At 48.7% G+C, this 5809-nt stretch overlaps 1 pseudogene; it reads right to left on the bottom strand.

Moving 5' to 3' along the window:
* Positions 1–249: 249 nt before the first annotated feature.
* On the bottom strand, positions 250–5340 carry LOC129194320 (high-affinity choline transporter 1-like; annotated as a pseudogene).
* Positions 5341–5809: the final 469 nt, after the last annotated feature.

The following is a 5809-nucleotide window of genomic DNA, read 5'->3' as shown; positions in this document are numbered from 1 at the left end:
TGCTATTTAGCATTTCTCCTATCTGTTGAAAGGAAGTGTCTTTGTGTTTCTTTATTTTTTTACAATTATCATATATTTTAAGGCTGTTAAACCACTCACCATACACTTCATACACTTTTCTCAGACAGGCAATGACATTTTCTCACATTTCTCTCTTGTTTAAACACTCTCAGAAAAGTTCAAAGTTTTGTTTGAATTTTAATAATCAACCTTAATGATCAACACAAGAAATTAAGTGACTCACGCATATTTCCCTCCTGTGACCTTGCCTTTTTGTCCTGGCGCTGTTCCGCTCGCTGTACTGTAGCGTTTCTGTATCCTTGTTTAAACATATTGCTGCAGACGAACCAAATATTTATTTACAATTTAACAAGCAAGCAAGCTAGCGATGACACAGGAGACATGGCAGTACGGCACAAAGGAGGTTGATTGACAATTGTCTACAGGCAATCAGGACGCAGAAAACGGTGGGCGGTGCAGACAGACAGAGACAGACAGACTTCTCACAATGCAGTTCTTCTTAAAGGGCCAGGCTCGGCCTGTGACAGCGTTCACAAGCTGTAAAATAAAAAAAGCACACAAAAAAATCCAGCAAATCTGCAAAAGGTGAACCGCGATAGAGCGAGGAAACACTGTAAAACCAAGCTAGTAAATTCGCAAGTTAACACTGATTATTATACTCACTATACCCTACTAGTCTTTTCCAATTTTAAGCTGAAAGCCTGGACATCACCTGGTCCCGACCAGGTTATGAGTTTAGCCTAAGTTACCATGGTGATATAGCCGCTTTAATAAAGAGCTACCTTCGCTGAACAGGAGAGCCCGGTTTTACAGTCAACATACATTCCTAACCGACTAAACTCGCTTCGCAGTATACCCTCTAGGTCTAATATGGACGAGGTGCTGAAAAAAACATCTAAATACAATAGTGAATGTCAGGTAAAGGCAATGTCTTACCTAAAATGTTTTCACATTAAGAAGTGTCACAAAAACAGGCCATAAGAACAAACACTCGGACTGCTCATTACGTCAATTCCACCTTAAATTTCCCCTTAAGTGCTCAGAAGCTGTCAAATCGCCTCGCAGAGTACCCCCTTGAGGTCCTGCTTTCAGCGTAACTGCTTTGTAACAGCGATGTCATGAAACGTTGCAGGATGACATTTTGTTTTGTTTTTGACGTTGGCTACGCTTTGTTTCTTTCTTCTTGACAAACGACCATTCTGACTTCCTTCTGGTTGACACAATTTGGTTTTACAATTAGATTTGATGACATCATGTAATCAACTACTAGTCAAGTGAATCAGTTTGAGGGCTCAATAGAGTGTGAGTTATATGAAACTCACTTGTTATTGTCAATAAAGTTGATTGTGATATGAAGGATGTCCTTTTTGTGAATGGTGGCCCCCCTGGTGGATGCTAGCTGCTCATTCAACATCTGCTGCCCATCATGGGCTCAGAGGCGTCAGTACTGCTCTTCGCACACTCGGGGTGCTGTGGTGGGGGGACAGACGTCTGAGAAGTCACGTGGAAGACGTCCCAGTGGACAGGAAGTACTCCGCTGTTGAAAAGCTTAGATGCCAGGAAGGAGAAGAACAAGATGGCAGCGAGGGAGCACAGCATGGCGAAGGTCTTGACTGGAAAATGCTGAGCGTGAGTCCCGTCCTCCAGAGTGCTTCCCGGGAAGACTACGGCAGGCGCCAGGCCTATCAGTGAATCACCGCTCAGCAATCGAATCAGGAAGCCCAGCACGCCACCCATGATGGCGCCGTAACCATTGGTGATGTGGAAGAAGATGATGCAGACGAGCTGAGGGAAGATGACGTTGTAGGCCACTTCAGCACCCACGAACCAGAACAGGATCACGCTGGTTTTCAGTCTGGTGAGTGCCGCCCCAGTCACGCCCACCACCACCACTGTGAGGCGAATCACGAGCTCGATCTCTCATTCGGACGCCTGAAAGCAGAAGAACGGGAAAATCACACCCCAACCTCACCTGTCTGATGCTCCGCCCCTGCCTCACCTGCGGTCGCAGGATGTTCTTGTAGATGTTGGATGAGAACACGGACGCCGACGAAAGCAGGGCGGAGTCTGCAGACGACATCACGGCAGCGGCCACGCATCCGATACCCATGATGGAGATGTAAGGGGGGTGAGGTGTTGCAGCACCATAGGCAGGACCAGCGCCGCCTCCCCCCGCTCCCGTGGCGATGGAGAACCGTATGACGTTGCGTCCCAGTCTGGCGGCAAAACTTTCACGCGCTTTGCCCAGGTGAAAGGCGGTCTTACCTGTGTATGACGCCACCGCCCCCAGCAGGATGGGAGGAACACCAAAGATGAGGATGACCAAGGCGGCGATAAAGCACAGATGCTTGGCCGTCGCGGGAGATGCTGCCGACAGCGTCCTCTGGTGGAAGGCCTGATACCCCAGACTGCCCAGCGCCTGTCAGGCACACGACAAATGGTGTCTCATGCCACTGCGCCCCCCCTCAAGGCAGGAAGCTCTACCACCTCTAGGGGTCTTCGCCAACACCAGCACTGTGTGTGTGTCCACTTGCTGTAAAGAAAAAATTATCCAGAAGGATCCAGAAGTTGTTGCCGTTCCAGCTGCCGATCCAGGGAGCGTGCAGCGTGTTGTTCATCAGTGTGGAGCCAATGTGGACCACGTGTTGACTCGCCACAGCAATAGGAACACAAGCCCACTGCACACACACTCTGTTAAAAGCTCACACACACACAGTTTGAAGCAGACAGGTGTACAGACCAGGCTGATGAAGATGAGGAGCAGCTGGATGACGTCAGTGTAGGCCACTGAGTAAAGACCCCCCAGCAGTGTATACGTGACGGCCACCCCCACTGAGATCCAAATGCTTACGTCGAAGGAAAGATCTAGAACCACGCTCATGGTCACACCTGTCTCACACACACACACGCACACATTGTTGCCGCACAACAACCACACCTGACCATGCGTGGTGCACGTGTGTATGTGTGTGTGTGTACACGTCACCCAGGCCAACAAGGCAGGCGGGAACCCACAATACATCAATGAAGATCGACGTCACACATAAAGCACCCGTCAGAACTTTGCCGTACTTGTGCTGGAAAGGATCCATCATGGTGACGCAGTGTCTTTCACGGAGTGGCCGGGCAAACATGACGCCGCCTGTTCAAGAGCCACACAGCTTGAGTCACACCGTGATGCATTTCCTAGCTGTGGGACATTTCATCTCTTATAATTGCAGCTTGGGATCTGGGTTGTGGGTCTGGAACCCCAGGGTCTCCTACCCGTCTGTGCTTTGGGCACCCTGCGCAGGGTGAAACAACGCGGCTTCCAGCTGGCGGACCACGGTTTTGGTGTGTGTGTATGTGTGCGTGCTTTTATTTATTTATTTATTTACCCTTTTTTTTTTTTTTTTTTTTAATGGCAGGGTGGGAGGTGGGGTACACAGGGGTTGGCTCCGTGGGGGCAGGGGGCTGGATTTTCCACCTCTGCCGCCCGGGCCTCCTTGGGGTGGGGGGTGAGATCTCCTCTGGCCCTGGTCCTGTGTGGGGTGGGATGTGGGGTTGCCAGGCCCCGCTCTCAGGGGAGGGGGTGCCGCTCCTGGTTGTGGGCCGGTTTCTTTCCTGTTGGCGAGGACAGGTCTGGGCCTGCTCATGTGTGGCCTCCAGTGCCCGTCTGTCCTAGTGGGGTGTGGTCTTGGGGGCTGCTTTTCCTCCCGCCAGCCGGAGCCCTGTTTCTGGTCGGTCTTGCCTCTCTGCGGCTGGTCTCCCTGGGGGCGGCTCTGCGGGCTGGGTCTTGGGGGGCCGGTCTTGGTTCTTCCCGCCCTTGTGGAGCCGGTGGCTCTCTGGTGGTGGGGGCCCATCTTGGCTGTGTGGGGCGAGGCATGCTGTGTGGTAGCAAGCAGTCTCTCGCCTTTCATAAATTCTCAGTGTCAGTTACTGTACATGTACACACACGCGAGTTCATACATATATGCAGGTACATACAGTATACTGTATATACATGGAGACATGCACACATGCAGTACACACCTACAGAGATATCTGTACACGCATACATATACGCACTCACAGTACATACATACTTCTCCACAAAACTCACTGATCTTATCATTGTTATGGTTAATATTTTCATTACTACTGTTAAGTATGTCTCAATACAGTATTATCACTGTGGTTGTAGATATTGTTTATAATGTTTATATTTTCTTATTTCTATTATGGACTTTATGGCTGTCATGGACATTTGCTGATTGTAGTCCTGTTGTTTGTTTCTGTTGTTTTGTTTTTGTTGTTGCTGTTGTCTCTCTCTGTATTGTCCCCACACTACCCCCTCTGTCTTCTTTTCTCTTCTTCTCCCTACCCTTCTGTTCCGGTCTGGCCACTCCAAATATGCATAACAATAAACATTAAAAAAGTCAAATAAAATCTATGTAACAGGATAGGAGTATCTTACACTTTTCCGGGGCAGAGCAAATCTGTTTCAGATCAACAATACGTACTATTTGCCCCATTGGCTGGACAGGACAAAAAAAACAAGTTATTGATTGATTGATCAGTGTTTGTGTGGCATGTGTAGGAAAAAGCGGTCACCAATTATAAAAGAAGCGCTGTATCCCAGCATCACCGTGGCAGCCCAGGCCACGCCCATTGGGGGGGGTGTACACTATCTCTGCCAGGCCAACAATGAAGGCGCCTCCCACCCACGTGGCTGCAGAGCGAAAGAGGACGCCAGGTCACCAGGAGACGCTACCATGCTATTGCTGGAAAGAGCCTCACCTGTCAAGGTGAAGATTCCCACCAACAAGCTGATGTGGCGGTTGGTCAGCAATGACATCTCCAGGAAGGTGGTCGTACGATTGCGCTTTTCCCTCCGGCCTTTGAGGAAAGCCCAGATTCCGATGCCGATGTCGTTTCCGTGTGGATAATCAACCCGCTTCTTACGGAAAACAACATTACCGACCCATCGCAATCACGTGATCAGAAGTGAGCTTTGACAAGAAGCCAACATAATATCTGAATATTTCAACTGGCATGACTCATCCTAATCGACATTCTCCCGATATTTTGTGGTATCACTTCAAAAGTGACTCGCAAAAGTAATTCCTCTTCATTGTAAGTCTCGACGAGCCTTGGAAAGTGGAATACGACGGACTTATGCACATGCGTGCTTTCTACTTATATAGTGTGGTGTGTCACGTGATTCCGTCTGTGCATCTGTTTACAGCGCCAAATGTAGGTGTACCTTGTTATTACATTGTTTTCACCCAGCCATCCTTTCCTGTCTGGATGCAACTACAGTCAAACCTGTTTTAACGGCCACCTGCCTATAGCGGCCACTGAAAAATCCCCCGCAGAAAATTTGCGTGTCATAGACCCTGTGTATAGCGGTCACCTGTCTAACGCAGCCAGCGGCCACCCATTTTGTATCCCTTGGTCAATATCTGACCGCATATAGCGGCCAAATTACCGACTCAAGTAGAAGCTTCATGCACGAAAAAGTTTTGTTTTTTAAGTGTGTAGACTTTATTTACCGAGTCCTAGTTCGACATGAAAAAAGCCGTCTTCTTACTTTGCAATGCCGCCCTGAAAAGATTCAATGACGGCCAAAACGGTAATCTTCCCACTTTGCAATGCCGTGAATAGATTCTGAAATAGCCAAAACACCTGAATAAAACATCTAAAATATCACTTAATTGCCGACTAATTAGAGATTAGAAGCCCATTCAATAAGAAGGGAGTGATGGTATTGTTAGTTTACGACGATCTTTGCATCTCCTCCGCACTCAATTGTTCACGCACACACCCA

The sequence above is a fragment of the Dunckerocampus dactyliophorus genome, chromosome 14 (genome assembly GCF_027744805.1).
Source record: "Dunckerocampus dactyliophorus isolate RoL2022-P2 chromosome 14, RoL_Ddac_1.1, whole genome shotgun sequence".
In the NCBI taxonomy this organism is placed as follows: domain Eukaryota; kingdom Metazoa; phylum Chordata; class Actinopteri; order Syngnathiformes; family Syngnathidae; genus Dunckerocampus; species Dunckerocampus dactyliophorus.
The sequence above is the reverse complement of the archived record's forward strand: the minus strand, read 5'-3'. Positions and strand labels throughout refer to the sequence as shown.